This window comes from Hyaena hyaena, unplaced genomic scaffold, assembly GCF_003009895.1.
Source record: "Hyaena hyaena isolate Hyena2069 unplaced genomic scaffold, ASM300989v1 scaffold_216, whole genome shotgun sequence".
NCBI classification, from domain to species: Eukaryota; Metazoa; Chordata; class Mammalia; order Carnivora; family Hyaenidae; genus Hyaena; species Hyaena hyaena.
In genome coordinates, this window is record NW_024080848.1 from 1,472,205 (window position 1) to 1,488,363 (window position 16,159).

Sequence of the window (16,159 nt, forward strand, 5' to 3'; positions counted from 1 at the left end):
AAATTTTTAATTGCAGTAAAAGACATATGGCTTGGGGCGCCTGGGTGGCTTAGTCGGTTAAGCGACCTACTTTCGCTTAGGTCATGATCTCGCAGTTCGTGGGTTCGAGCCCCGCGTCGGGCTCTGTGCTGACTGCCAGCTCAGAGCCTGGAGCCTGTTTCATTCTGTGATTCCCTCTCTCTCTGACCCTCCCCTGCTCACGCTGTCTGTCTGTCTCTCTCTCCCCTAAAAATAAATAAAACATTAAAAAAAATTTTTTTTAAAGACATATGGCTTAAAGCTTACCATTTTAACCATTTTTAAGTGAACAGTTCAGTGGCATTAAATATATTCACATTGCTGTGCAACAAGTTTCCAGAACTTTTTCATTTTGTAAAACTGAAACTCATATACCCATTAAACAACTCCTCATTTCCTTCTCCCCCTAACCCCTGGTAACCATCATTCTACTTTCTGTTTCTATGAATTTAACCATTTTAGATAACTCATACAAGTGATTCAGACAGTATTTGTCTTTTCATGATTGGCTTAATTTGCTTAGCAGAATGTCCTCAAGATTCATCTGTGTTGTAGCATGTGACAGGATTTTCCGTCCCTTCTTCCTTTTTCTTTTTCTTTCTTTTATAAATATATATACTTATATATAAATTATAATATATATATAATGGGATATTTTTCAGTATATACTAACTTTTGTTAATCCATCCATCCATTGATGAACATTTAGGCTGCTTACAGTTGTTGGCTATTGTGAGTAATGCTACTATGACTACGGGCATACAAATATCTCTTGGAGACTCTGCTTTTGATTCTTTGGGATAAAGGACTTGAATAGAAATTTCTCCAAAGATGATATAAAAATAGCCCATAAGCCCATAAAAAAAAATACTCAACATCACGAATCGTAAGAGAAATGAAAATCAAAACAACAATGAGATTCCACCTCATACCCATTAAGATGACTATCACAAAAACAAAACAAAATAGAAAATAACAAGTGTTGATGAAGATGTAGGGAAATCAGTGGTGGCTGGGTGGCTCAGTGGGTTAAGCATCAGACTCTTGATTTCAGCTGAGGTCAAGATCTCACTGTTTGTGAAATTGAGCCCCCGCTCGATGTCAGTCTGCAGAACCTGCTTGGAAGTCTCTCTCTCTTTCTCTCTGCCCGTCCCCATATTCTCTCTCTCTCTTTCAAAATAAATAAACTTAGGGGCGCCTGGGTGGCTTAGTCGGTTAAGCGTCCGACTTTCGCTTAGGTCATGATCTCGCAGTTCGTGGGTTCGAGCCCCGCGTCGGGCTCTGTGCTGACTGCCAGCTCAGAGCCTGGAGCTTGTTTCAGTCTGTGACTCCCTCTCTCTCTGACCCTCCCCTGCTCACGCTGTCTCTCTCTCTCTCTCTCCTAGAAATAAATAAAAAAAAAAAACATTAAAAAAAATTAAAAAAATAAAATAAAATAAATAAACTTAAAGAAAAGATGTAGGAAATCCGAACTCTTGTATTACTCATGGGATTATAAAATGGTGAAGCCATTATGGAAACCAGTATGGAGTTTCCTCAAAAAACTAAACATAGAGCCACCATATGATCAAGCAATTGTACATCTTTACACATTAGAAGCACAGCATTACTTCTATCTCATTCTATTGTTCAAGGCATGTCACAAGAGCAGCCCAGGCTCTAAAGAAAAAGAAATAATGCACCTCTTGATGAGAGGTGTAACATGTATGTACAGTGATGGAGGAATTAAGGAAGCATATCTTGAGAGACTATTTACATAGATAATTTGATACAGGGATAATGATAGTCTTATGTTTTATTTTACATTTCTTTGATTACTTATGAGGGTTTGTTTTCATGTTTTCAAGTCGCTTGTAGTTCTGTGAATCATTAGTTTATGCCTTGTGACTTTTAAAAACTTTCTTCAGTAGTTTTTTAATTTTTTTGTAAAATGTTTTTGTATGTAGAGGTGCCTGGGTAGCTCAATGGGTTAAATGTCTGACTTTGGCTCAGGTCAGGTTCAGGTCAGGATCTTGAGTTGGGTGGGTTCGAACCCTGCTTCAGGCTCTGCACTGATAGTTTGGAGCCTGCTTCAGATTCTGTCTGTCTCCCTCTCTTTCTGCCCCTCCTCTACTTGCATTCTGTATCTCTCATTCTCTCAAATATAAATAAACATTAAAAAACATTTTAAGTCTTTGTATGTTAAGTTTGTTGCTTATGAGAAAATAGGATGTTAATCAATTTCTTATCAAATTTATTGTAAAACTCTTGTCATACAGCGTTAAACTTTTAAATGCAAAATGCATTCTAAAATTTTTAACTTCAAGTAACAAAGTTTGTTTAGTTTTCTTGATAACATATTCAGTGATAATACACAAAATACACAATTACAGTGAATATTCATTATCTTTTGGGCAGTGCAACATCTTTAGGCCTTTCCTAGTTTGAGAGAATTTCCAATTCTCTGGGTTGGGTATTGCACAAGGCACATACCCTTGGGGGTATATACATGTGGAGCAGAGAGAAAACATTGAAATACTTTTCTTTATTTACTTTATCTTTAAAAAATACAGAAATTAAACTTTACCAATAATATAGACACTAATCCTGGGACCTTTGTTTGGATCATATATCAGGTATAGGGAATAAATGAGAGAAGATGGAGCTCTAAAAAGCATGGTAGGTTGAGGGTCCTACCCTGTATTCCTTTTGAGTAGATTTTCATGTATTTCCATTTACATGTGACTAAAAAGATCTACAGATTATAGTACCCAGCTTTATTTAAACTACCCTTTATAGGCGCCCATTGGGATGGGTTGAAAGACCATGCAACTCTTCATCTAAACATCATGAGTTCAAGCCCCATGTTGGGTGCAGAGATTACTTAAAAAACATTTTTTTATTTAAAAAAATCCCCTATCCTTCAAATATGGACAAGTGTCTAGAAAATTTCCTGCAAATAAATGCAGATTGGATATACTATTATCAATGCAAACATAAGGGAACAATGTGAAAATAGTGAGGTTGACACTCTACTTCTTAATACCTACCTTAAAAGCTCATCAGATATGCCAAGAGATTGGCCAGAACAATTAAAATGAATAAGAAGACTGCTTGACATACAGATATACACTTATGTCCCATGTGTACATTGCATTTGGATAGCTAGTGGTAGCATGAAGTCACTATGATTCACAAGATGGTCTGCATAACCATCTAATATGTAAAGACAAGTCTCTATAATTTTTCTCAGATATCAAAATTCACATGACATTTATTCACTATTTAAATTTTTCCCCTAAGCTTAATGATATCTACTGAGCTTAATGTTTACACTGAAGTTTCTTACTTAGCATCTTTCTGAGGGAAAATTTTCAGCTGTGGTGGCTATTAAAAATTTGTATTGAAATAAACTCAAAAAACATCCTTTGGGGGCACTTGGCTGGCTCCCTGGAAGAGCACGCAACTCTTGATCCTGGGGTTGTGAGTTTGAGCCCCATGTTGAGGGTAGAGATTGCTTACAAATAAAATCTTTAAAAAAAAAGTATAAGAGATAATCCTTTAGACACTCTCTCAAAAATAGCTAAAGCAATATTTTAGTGAAGCAGATTTAATCATGGTGCTATTAAGAAAATATTATTTATAACCATTTTAGGGTAAAGTAAAATACATTAGTAGTAATAATGCAAAAATAAACATAATAAAACAATACAATAATTTCCATTTTTGTTTTTGTCACAGCATTTAAAAATGTATATTTGTTTAATTTTTATATATAGTCATATAAGGGTACCTGGGTGGCTCAGTCGGTTAAGTGTCAAACTTCAGCTTAGGTCATGATCTCACGGTTTGTGGGTTTGAGCCCCATGTCAGCCTCTGTGCTGACAGCTAGCTTGGAGCCTGGAGCCTGCTTCAGATTCTGTGTTTCCCTTTCTTTCTGATCCTCCCCTGCTCATGCTGTCTCTCTTTCTCTCTCTCACAAATAAATAAAACATTAAAAAAAAATTTTAAAAAATATATATAGTCATATATGACTACATATAAATAAATAAATGCTTATTCAGGAATACTGCTGGCTCACACAATGGGCAAATTAGAAGAAGTAGGGATCTTTCCTTAAGTAAAACTTTTTAATTAGTTATTGTTTATTTCTACAAAATAAAAAGTGTTTTATATGAATTATAAAAATAAGATTGTTGAGTATAAAATAATAGAAAATAAAAAAATTAATCAAAATAGTTCTAAATCACATGGTGAGAATATACATTTCTAATAGTTGCTTTGTGGCAATGAATTCTCTATGACGATTTCAATGCTTACTTGCTCCAGTATCTCATTTTCCAGAGAAATCATCTCCAGTTGACTTGCTAGTTTTCTTCAGATACTAGAGACTTTAAGTAGTTTTAAGCACATTTTAATTTTGAAACTATATTTGCCACTGGCAACTGAAATGGGTAGTTATTTATAGCCTCAGAGCTGTCAGAATATTTGAAAATGTATTCAGTAAGTTATTGCTGCAAACATTTCAATATTGAAATTACAGTATTTCAGAGGAAATCTGTGTAGATTCCAGAAAACCGCGTAAATATTTTCATGTCAAATACTCATGACCCTTAAATATCCCATTTGCTGTTGTAGTCATCGATAGATACCAATTGGAACTTTCTGTGTTATTGTAGTATTTCATACCCTTCATATTTCATCAAATGGTGTTATTTAGAACACCTGAAAATGTTCAGTATTCTCCTGGAATCATAAAATTTTCCTTAACGATAATATTATTGTATCTGATACAAAAAACAAAATTCCTTACTTGGAAATTTTGGTTTTGGACAGAGTCAGGCAGACTATAAGATTCCTGGTCAAACTTGATCTTCTCACTTGTACTTTTTTGAGATTCATATTTATGTCCAGAGATTGCAATTTCTTCAGCAACAATAATATATTTTTCATAAAAATCATAACCGTAATTTCATTTTTAGAGAAATTTCTTAATCTCTTCAACGTTTCAAGGGTATTAAGTCCATGAGTTTTAGTTTCTGCAATTTTGCTTACAATATTAATACTTTTAAAAATATGATAAATTAGAACTAAACAAATACATATAAATGTTGATTTTTTTCAAGTATTCTTTGGCTTCTTCTCTAGAATATATATCTTTATTAATGCCATCAAAAATTCTAGAAGAGTTTTTAACCTGCCTCTACTTGTGTTTTTATTTTTATTTATTTATTTAGTTTATCTTATTTATTTTTACTTAAACATTTTTTAATTGAGTTTTTAATTTCAGTACTGTTAACATACAGTGTTATATAAGTTTCAGGTGTACAATATAGTGATTCAACACTTCCGTACATTATCTGGTGTTCATCACAAGTGCACTCCTAAATTCCCATCACCTATTTCATTCATCGCCACTTCCCCGCCCCCCCCGCCGGCCTCCCTTCTTCTACTTGTGTTTTTAGTAACATAATGTTACCAGCTGCATTTGCTATCACAAATTCAACAATGGCTAAATACTTATATTTGGTATATCTTATATCTTTAATTTTTATTGAGGCCAAAAAGCACTTGTATAGTCTATGCAATATAAAAAGCTATTCAGAGTGTTGTCAGAGAGAGTTTTGCTGTCTCATTTCCTCTCGGTTTAAAAAATGCAGAGAAAGCAGAATATAGGATAGTCTATCATTTTCAAATATCATCTGTTGCAATTTGTTATGTTTTCTAAGCACATTTGTTATTATTGTATCCAGATTTTAGATTTCCAGATTTTCTCTTGTAAGTGGTCCACTAAAACTACATACATAATCCTTCTCTGCTTATGTCACCTCCTGGGCAGAATTGCCCAAAAGATTTGGATATAGAAATAATAAGACTTGCAATTTTAAAGTCCCCAATCTAACAGTGATTATCATCTGTTCCATGTGAATTTGACCATATGTGTACATTAATTTAGGAGCTTATGGGCAGGTGAAATCCTACCGTTAAATATTCAGGAATTTTGTGAGCCAGTTGCTGAAAAAATCAGCCTTATTAGGACTGTTTACACCAATGCAATTAGCAAATACCACAAATCAGAGCTTTCTTTTTCTTTTTTAAGAGAGTCAATTTATCAGCACATCACTGGTTGTATCTAAAATGGTTGAATGGTAATTAGCATTGCTCAACTTATTAAATAATCTTATTCATTCCATCTGTTATAATCTTAATTTTTGGTTTTGTATTTATCCTAAATAATGTACAGTATTATTATTTGTTGATGATGTTTGTATTATGCATGTCATAATGTTATCAAAATTTACTATCGTTTCTACTAAATGAAGGAAATTCCCATTGTCATTCAGTTGTATAGATTATTCTCTGAACACTAAATTGTTTTTGCTAAACACATAAATATTTATGGTATACATTTACTAATAGGCTGTTAATATTTGTTTCATCTTCAAAGAGTTTATTTCCTATAGCATCAATAATTGTCTACTTCTTCAAAACAGTTTTTAATTTTGAACCCTTAATAAAATGTTTGTGGTGCATTTCACTCTATTCCTGTTTTACAACAATTAAGTGACAAATCTGTCCATCAATACCCCCATTTTCTTTATTCAGCTGTTTTGTCTTTAAGGGATTTACATAACTTTTTTTTTTTTTTAAGAATTCTTTCAGCTTAAAATAAAAGTAACAAGAGTTAGGTTTTTTATTTCCAACATTTGTCAGAATTCTTATGTAAGAAGTTTCCAGAGACTTCCTACCTGTACTTTCTTCTGGAAGATAAACTTGTCCTATTTGAGATGGGAAATCTGGACAAGAGGGTTTTCAAGTTTATTTCATTTAATGGGTTCTGCATGGTTTTTCCCCCTCTCTTGCTTTTTTAAGAAGAATTCATCCATTCTTATTGACATGGAAATATAGGGTAAATTCACCTCATGTCCCCTTTACGAAGTCTGTGCTAGAATCTTCTTAGACTAATCATTTCCTTTTCTTTCTTCCCCCTGGCATTCAATGATCCTAACTTTTTTTTTTCATTTCATCATATAGTAGATTCTCATTTCCTATTTTTCTGATATGATACACTATTTTCTTGCGTTTTGAATATCTGGACAGAGATAATGAGATCATTTAATACATTTACTTTAGAATGTGTAATATTTTAAAGTTATATTTATTTAGTGAGCCCTTAAGCTTTAACAGCAATTAAAATTGTATGATAAAATTTTCACAGTATAATAATGACTATGATAAAATTAGATCATTGTGTGGTAATGGTAAATAAATATTACTTATTCTATAGTGAGTCACTGAAAGTACTATTAGGCTTAAATTGGAAACTCTGCAGTATCATTTTAGTAAAAATAAACAAATGACGATACTATTAAGTACAAAATGAGACGTGAAATTTAGCTACATTTTACCAATAGGGAATTTTTCTTTTTTCATTTTAAGATATTTTCTGATGAGCTCATGAAATTTGTGAAAAGTAGCTTCCAGTATTAGAAGCATTGTTACTTTTTACATCAACAAAGTCTTTTGTTTGCTAAACTTGTTCTTTCTTCATGATTCAAAGGAAAATGATATCTATGGACTCTATTATGAAAAGATATTTTACTTGATTAGTTAATGAACTGATTAGTTCATTAGTTAATGAACTGTTACAATAAATATACAAATAGCCTATCTTTGAAACCTAAGGAAGTTAATATATTTTTTAAAATATAAAAAAAATACTTCAAAATAATAAATATGTCTCCACTGTGAATGTCACTGTCTTTGTGTCCTGTATAGGACACAAGCAGGACATCCATAAGCAGCAGATGTGCTTCTGTACACTCATAGGGTCTAGAGACCATTTCATTAGCATTGCCTAACTACTAAGCAAGCAGGCATTACTGTTATCACAAATAAAAACAAAAGTTAAAGTCCTTAATCTGATCCATCTATTCGTTTGTGATTTCCTCCGTTGGTTTGTTTTTTTGGTTTTGCTTATAGAGTGATTTCCCTCTCTGAGATCACACTCTGATCATCCATATTTTCTACTTTTTTTTTACATAAAAAACTTTTAATTCTGTTAGGCTTATTTGAATGCATGATATATAGTAAGAATCTAATTTTCTTTCAAATTTTTATCTATTGTATCCTCACCCTTTATTTCATAATCTTTCTCTACTCATTTCCAATGTCATTTTTATCATAACAATTTTTGATAGAGTCTGCTTCTGTAATATCTCTTTTATTTGTACCTATTCTTGTACCTTTAACATGCTATTTTATTCAGCATAGCTTTATAATACATTTTATTATTTGGCGAGATGGATCTTCCCTCATAAAGCTTTGCTTCCTTTTTTTGTAAGACTTTTTTGCCGATTTATTCTTTCAAAGTATAATATAGGACTTGAAAGCGTGGAGATAAAGAGAGAAAAGGTATTTGAGGGAGGAGTAAAGGCAAAGAACTTACAGTAAATAGATGGAAAGCCATGTTGAATTTGAAAAAGGAAGGTGATCTGTCTTTCTCACCTCACCTATCTTGAAACTAAAATTTATCCTCTGATATCAGCTCATCGAGGTAAGAAAATTAGAGAAGGAAAAAAATACATAAATACTCTAACAGAATTGTATATGAATACTGCAGGCTTACCACAGCACTAACTTATTGAATTTACTCTTCAGCACATAGTGTCTAAGTAGAAAGTTTCTGAAAAATATTCTGAGAAAGTAAAATTGTATTTTTATAATGGTTTTTCCTAAACCTGATATGGGCTTCACACTGCCCTCCCTGGAAATCTTACCTCTCACCAACTTTCGTGAAGTGTGATATATTCTTTTAGTAAATCTGAGTCAAGATTCAAGGAAACCCTGGTTTTCTAATTGAGAGGTTTGGGCCTGGTTTCATTTTGAGGTTTGGGGGATGATAGAAACTCAAAACAAAATGAAAGCTCTTTAAATCCTCAAACCTCCATTTTGTAATAAATATGTCATCATGCCCTCTGGTCTGGCCCAAATGAAATTTGTAATAAATTAACCTATCTGCATACAGATTTTTAAAAGTCAGTATAAACCTAACTTTCATATACAGATAAATAGAAGGAAAGAAAACTATAATTTCAACATGTAAGTGCTTGGTCACAGTCACACTGTAAGGTGTAAGGAAGTTATTAGATATTTGCAGTCTGTATAACAATCACAGTGAATAAGATCGCTACAATAGCAGAATAATGGAGTGCATTGCCCACTTTCTGAATGCATTTCAGGAGTACTGTAAACTCTTGACATTTCTAAGGGACAGATCTTCATGGATCACCAAGTATGACATTCCCAATATTATAATGAGATGGAAGACTAGATTGACTATGATAATCTCAGGTATGTGGGACAGAAGTGAATGCATATAGAAGCAGGACCCCCCCCAAATGACCTCTCAAACCAAAATTCCAAAATATGTAGGAAAAACTAACCCCAAGAAATTCAGCCAATAGAATCAACAATCAGAAGATAGAGTCACCTTCCCTCCCCCCAATTTTTTTGAAGCATAAAAGAACTAGAAATAATTTTATCAAGTCATCCTCAGTTAGCTCTGTAGCTACATACATAAAATATTTTCACTCCCAAAAGACCTGCTCTTTTTCAGTAGGCTACTTCTAATGGTGATTACGTACATAGTGAGAACTATATCACCTGAGCTAGATTTTTATTGCTTTTTGTTAAGTAAGTCTCACATGCCACTTGAGGGAAAAAAAAGCTTATTTCAAACGAAGATGTTATTAAAAAAAACTGTTAACTAACCAGTAAAAAAATCTCAGGGGAATATTGGCCTCCTAGAAGTTCAGAATCAGAGCCCTCAGAGTCTCCACCCGAACCTCAGATCTCTCAATACCACCCATGACACCTGTCTAACCCACTTTCAGTGAAATCACTGCTTCTGTGGCCCATGCTCCTTTCTAACTGTAAATAAAGTTCTTTCTCACATGAATTAGAACATGACAGGGAGTGAAGTGAGGCCAGGAACCCTGGAGAAGAAATAAGTTTGAACCCTGGCCCTGTCACACACCAGTGATAGGAACTTGGGCAAATGACGTACCCTCTCTGCATCTCCATTCTTTCACCTGGTAAATGGGGCTAATACTAGTACTTTTTGCTCTGGTTGTTGTAAAACTTGAAGGCTAAATTTTAGGAAGGGCTTGAGACACTGCCTGGAAAACAGCCAGTGCTACCTAAAGGTTGCAGGCAGTCTGGCCTTGGTCTTCACTGCTCTCTTTGAATAGTAGAAAAACTGCTAGAGTCCTAGCTAAGGATCCCAGGTCTTTTTATGATTTCTCATATTGCGTGGTTTTTATTCTCTTTCCATCCTTATCAGGCTCCAACTTGGCAATACTCTTGGAAACTGGGATCCTAGATTGAACCTATATCTCTGCCATGTAGAATGTATTCATGCAGCAACTTAAGTCAATGCCTACTGCACTTCTATGAATATGTCTCAAAACTTCAGGGAGCAGGAACATCAGTTGACAAAATGAGGTGTCCAAGAGCTTTTCCTTGTGTTTTTATAACTGAATTCAATTTATATAGTGAGTCCCCACACTCCTGGATGGCAAAGACTTAATTTAAGTTAATTCAAATGCAGGCTTCCCGGCTTGCCCCAGGTCTGCATCCGAATTCTGGGGGCCACAAGTTTCACAGAACTTACAGAGTCAAGCTGTAAAGATGGAAAGGGAGAGAATATCGGGTTGCCACTGCATATCTACACTATCATCCACTTAGAGGTTCTAGTTCCCTTCTGGACCTCAGTCCTTGGTCATTGCTGCCAGTATGGCACCCTCCTGCCATACCCTGCCATTCCCATCATTAAAGCCTCTTTAGGACCTGACTCTCCTCTGAGTCACACTTCTGTGTGGGAAAATTCTACTGTAGGGCACCGCTCAGATCTGCAGAAAGCTTGCATTTCCCGGTTCTAGACTCATCTGCTGTCTCACACAAGGAATTCTGCGAGGCTCACACCACCCAGACCACAGTTAGGCTTCTTTATCAGGCTTCTGTTGGGACTGGAGCTGCCTCTCCTCCCTCACACCCCCCAGACACCACCCAGGGGCAGAAGCCTGGGTCTCCTCTGCTTTCTTACCTCCAAGATGATCCAGTTTCCTCAATCCTCAGCTCGCCCATCCCCCACCCCACCATTGGCCCAGAAAGCTACCAGCTCTCATCATGCACTCTCTGCAGCTCTCCATCATCAGGATAGGGGGTCTTTGTTTACCTCAGTGAGGGAGACACTGACTGATTCTTCATGTATACTGCCAAATGGGAAGAGGCTTTGTTAAAAAATGGTCACTTGTTAACTTCACAACATTTTTAAAGTCTGCCTCTGCTACACTGCAACTTTCCCAAGGACAGGAAGGCAAAATGCCTCACATCCTAAAGTGGAAGTACACCAAAGGAGGGAGAGAACTGGGGAGAATAGGAAACATGAGAGAAACACATCAGTGAGAATCACACAATTTCTCACCTTATTACCTTTTGTGATGACATTGAATCAAATTGAGGCAATTCTATGATCAAAGGAAATATTTGCTCGGCCCCAACCGTAGGCCAACATCGTGCTCAATGCCTGGGCTCCGCTGTCATCACCCAAGTAGATCTCATCCTCTCTACTGCTTCTTCTGCTTTATTTAAGCTCATGCAATTTTTCAGATGCAGCATCACCTTCTCGCCCGTTTCCCTGCTTCAAATCTCATAGTCCGGCATTATGTGCCTGCTACTTATCCTTCACATTTACCCAACATACACCTAATCATATCATTCTTTTACTTAAAAATTTGCCATGGTTCCCATCATCTTTGGGACAAAATGCCAGGCACAGTCTTAGTTCTGAAAAGTATTTCCTTTAATTCTCAAAGCAATGCTATCAGGTAGCTATTGTGATCTCAATTTTATAAACGAGGAGACCAAAGTTTGGAGAGCTTAAGCCATCCTGACCAAGCTCACAGAGCTGGCAAAATTAAGGCACAACATCAGCTTTCTTGTCTCTAGACCCACTGCTTTCGATACAAGACTGAATGTTCCAGTCTCCTTCATTCATCTCCCCTCTTACATTAAGAAGTGATCTTCACAGTAAGACTCTCATTGCCATGACTGTCATGACTACTATCACTACAACAAGTAACTCTCATCTTGGATTTCAAGTCCTCATTTATCTTCAACATAGAGAAGGAAGGAGAAAGACACTTACCTAGTTGGCCAAGTCGGTCAATCAGCCAAACGAAACTTGGCCGTCCATGAGTAACAAATTGCAAGCCAGTTGCCCTCATATGCAGTATATTTTATACAAAGACCTAAAGATAAAACACTAAGTGACTTGTTCCAGTTTATACACCATCACTGTGAAAGCAGAATAAAAATTCCAGTCTCCTGAATCTTCTGTCCACTAAGCCAAAATGCAACACGTACGTCCACTAATCTAAACAAAGAGAAACCTTGCAATAAGTTGGCCCCGTGTAACACACAACTTAACACGTTTGAAAGCTTTAAAACATGACAATTAATTACATCTCTAGGAAGCATGTGGTACAGCTAAATGGCGATTCACAGGCAAACCTCAAAAACACCAACATTGCTTATGACTGTAAACCTCACTCAAAATTTTTTCCCTAGTGGTTTCAATATTCAGTTGGAAGAGTGACAGTTGGAGTTAATGGCTTTCTTTTCTCACTTTCTTCAGAAACCAATCCATTGCACTACTGCAGTGCTTTGCAACCTTTTTAAACCCATGGCCTCTTTTGATAAACCTGAAAATCTCATGACACCGTTCCCCCCACCTCTGACTCCCACCCTGTCCAGTGGGTTTTGTGTGTGCAGAAAATAAATTCTACTTCCTGCATATCACGTCAGACCTGAAAAAAAAAATGATGGCGTTAAAGTTTTCAAATTATTACGCGAAAAAGGCATTTTGCTTTCCAAATAGAAAAATAGACTTTGACACTTCTTCCCCAAATCCACTCTTAACACCCCACCCTGTCTTCCTCCCTTTTCCAAACATTGCCTGGACAGCTCCAAATGATGGATTGAACACATTCCTTTATTTCCTCCAACAAAATAGTGGTAAAGGGATAAAAGAAAAGGAGAGACTTGTTCACACTTTTGGGAGATGTAAAGCCGGTGGTGGAGTGGTGGCCAGTATGACAGAAGAAGAAGCTTAAACCTACAATTCATACCCAATGGGACACTGATGAGAAGTGCACTTATTTGCCCTGGAGAACTCAGAAGCCACTACAGGGACTGACGGCCAGGTTGGTAAGACTAAGCAAAAAAAAAAAGTGCATGGACGGCTGAAAATTCCAGATGTGCGTTCCTATAGCACCTTCCTCGATCCCCATGCAAATGTGCCAGCAGCCAAATGCTCCACTGCCCACAACTGACAGCCAGGTTCTGTTCTCCAGTGAAAGTGAACAGGAAGGCCTGTATCCAGAGCACTAAACACAGCAGAGGGTGGCAGAAAGGTACAAGACTGTAAAGGGGGTAGTCAGTAGAAATTTTGCATTCCAAATAACGGGACCATCAAGCCTAACGAGTTGTCTACCTCCAGGAGGAAGTTGAAGGATTCATCCCTAGAGGTATTGAATGATGACTGCATACCGAAGTTGTGTGTATGTGCTTGGGGGAGAGAAAGGGATATGCACCAATGAAGCAGCCAGTTCTCTAGCAAATAACCATAAACGATGACAGCCTTATGTCTGACAGCTTCCATATTAATTTGCCAGGCCTGCCATAAGCACAGTTTGGGTGCCTTAAACAGCAGTGGCTTATTTGCCCAGAGTCAAGGAAGTCTGTGACCAAGGTGTCAGCAGGTTTGGTATCTTCTAAGATCTCAGTCCTTGACTTGGAGGTCATTGTCTTCTCCCTCTGTCTTCACACAGTCTTCTCTGTTAGGGTGTCTTCATTTCCTCTTAAGGACTCCAGCCATATAGGATGAGGGCCTACCCCTATGGCCTCATTTTACCTTACTTACCTCTTAAAGTCTCTGTTTCCAAATACAGTAAAACCTTGGTTTGCGAGTATAATTCATTCTGGAAACCTGCTTGTAATCCAAAGCACTATTATATCAAAGCACTATTATTTAAAGAATCATTGGCTCAGTTGTGATCATGTGACACGTGGCATCACGTCTTGTAGTGCAAAACATTGCTTGTTTATCAAGTTAAAATGTATTAGAAATGTTTGTGTGTCTTGTGGAACACTCACAGAACAAGTTACTTACAATCCAAGGTTTTACTGTACTGTCACATGCAGAGGTCCTGGGGATTAGAATTTCAACATATGAATTGGGGGGAAATATAATTGAGTCTATAATAGCTTCTAAAAGATTTTCAACATTTTATTCATAATTAAGGCAATCAAAGATCACTAGGCATATGAAGAAAGTTCTCTAAACACACATACACACTCACTCATTCACTCAAAGAAATCCTAAAGAAAGATAACTTAAATAACAAGGGAAACCTCAAAGATACCAATTAATATATTTGGAGAAATACAAGAAAATCTTGAATTGATTGAACCAGAGCTGAATATTAAAACAATAAGAGGAATCAAAAACAAAGAACTTGAAAAATTAAACTTGGAAATATGATGACAAAATTTAAGTAAGCAAATAAGTGGAGAAAAGAGAAAGTCCAGGAAATCCCTCAGAAAATTGAACCCCTCAAAATGTAAGAAACTGGACCCATGAGAGCAAAGCCCAATCTAAGAGGTTATAAATCCGATTAATAAGAATTTCAGAAAGAGCAGAGAAAAATGGAGAAGATATCATCAAAGAAATAGCACTCAATTTTCTCAAATCCATATCTCCAACCTGTATCTGTCCCTTGAACTTCAGACTTGAATTCCCAACTCAGCTGCATACTCAGTATCTCCAGTTGGATGTGTCAAATGTGCATCTCAAAATTAAGTGACCAAACACACTTTTTTTGCATAGTCTCCTATCTTAATAAATGAAAATGTTTTTCAGTTGCTGAGACAGAAAAAATCTCCACAAATACCTCCTACTTTATAAAGAAGTAACTAAAAATTAATCACAGACAGAATGTAAAATGTAAAGCTATGGCTGTTCTAGCAAGTAAAAATGAAAGGAAACCTGTACAACTTGGGTTTGGCCAAATTTTTTGAACATGAATCCAAGAACATATGATGTAAAAGAAAACGGATGTTATAAAAATCAAACATTTTTGCTCTATGAAAAGTACTAGTAAGAAAACAGAAAGAGCCACACACTGGGAGAAAATATTTGCAAATCACGTAACCAATAAAAAATTTTTGTCTAGAATATATAAATAACTGTCACAATTCAACGATAAAAGCAAACCAAACAAACATATACATTTTTAAAAAATGAGCAAACAAGTTATATGGACACTTCACCAAGAAGATATATAGATGGCAAATAAGTATGAGATATTCAATGGGAGTGCCTGGGTGGCTCAGGCAGTTGAGCATCCAACTGTTGATTTTGGTTCAGGTCATGTTCCCAGGGTTGTGGGAAAAAAGAAAAAGGCTTGTGGAAAGATTAAATGAATAAGAAAGAAAGAGCAACTGTTCTTTACAAAATTCCAATTAATAAGCAGGCAGGGAATAAGGGAAATAGGAAATCATCATTAGAATACCACAGTAACGAGTACCTGAGTCCCTGATTCTCATGGAATGGCAATATTGGTCAGTATTGTCTACGTCACATTTCTTTCATGTGATTAGAGAAGTTGAGAGTTCTATCTGGCTTTTGTCACAGATATTACACTGGACATTGGTGATTTGCTTGTCATGCCCCCTATACTGTGATCTTGAGGGCAGTGTCTCCATCTTGGTGCCTGACATATAGCACTTAGACAAAACAAAACAAGATGGAGGAGACCAAGGTGCCACATGGTGGGTCTACATACGTAGAGGCTCCACGACAGGTGTCATTTTATCAGCCAGACGCCAGGCCATGGGCCCTGAAGGCAGCCTTAGATCCTGAGGCGATTGAAGTAAGTCCTAAGGCCATGAATCAGTGATCTTTGGGATGACTTGGGATCTGTTTGCTGATATTTCTCCCTAAGTTTCTCTTGGTGGTGTTAGTGGCCACTAGAGGGGCAGAGAATGGAAAGGGAGTCCCCACATGAAACATCCGCAGAGTGCTTCCTGCTGTACA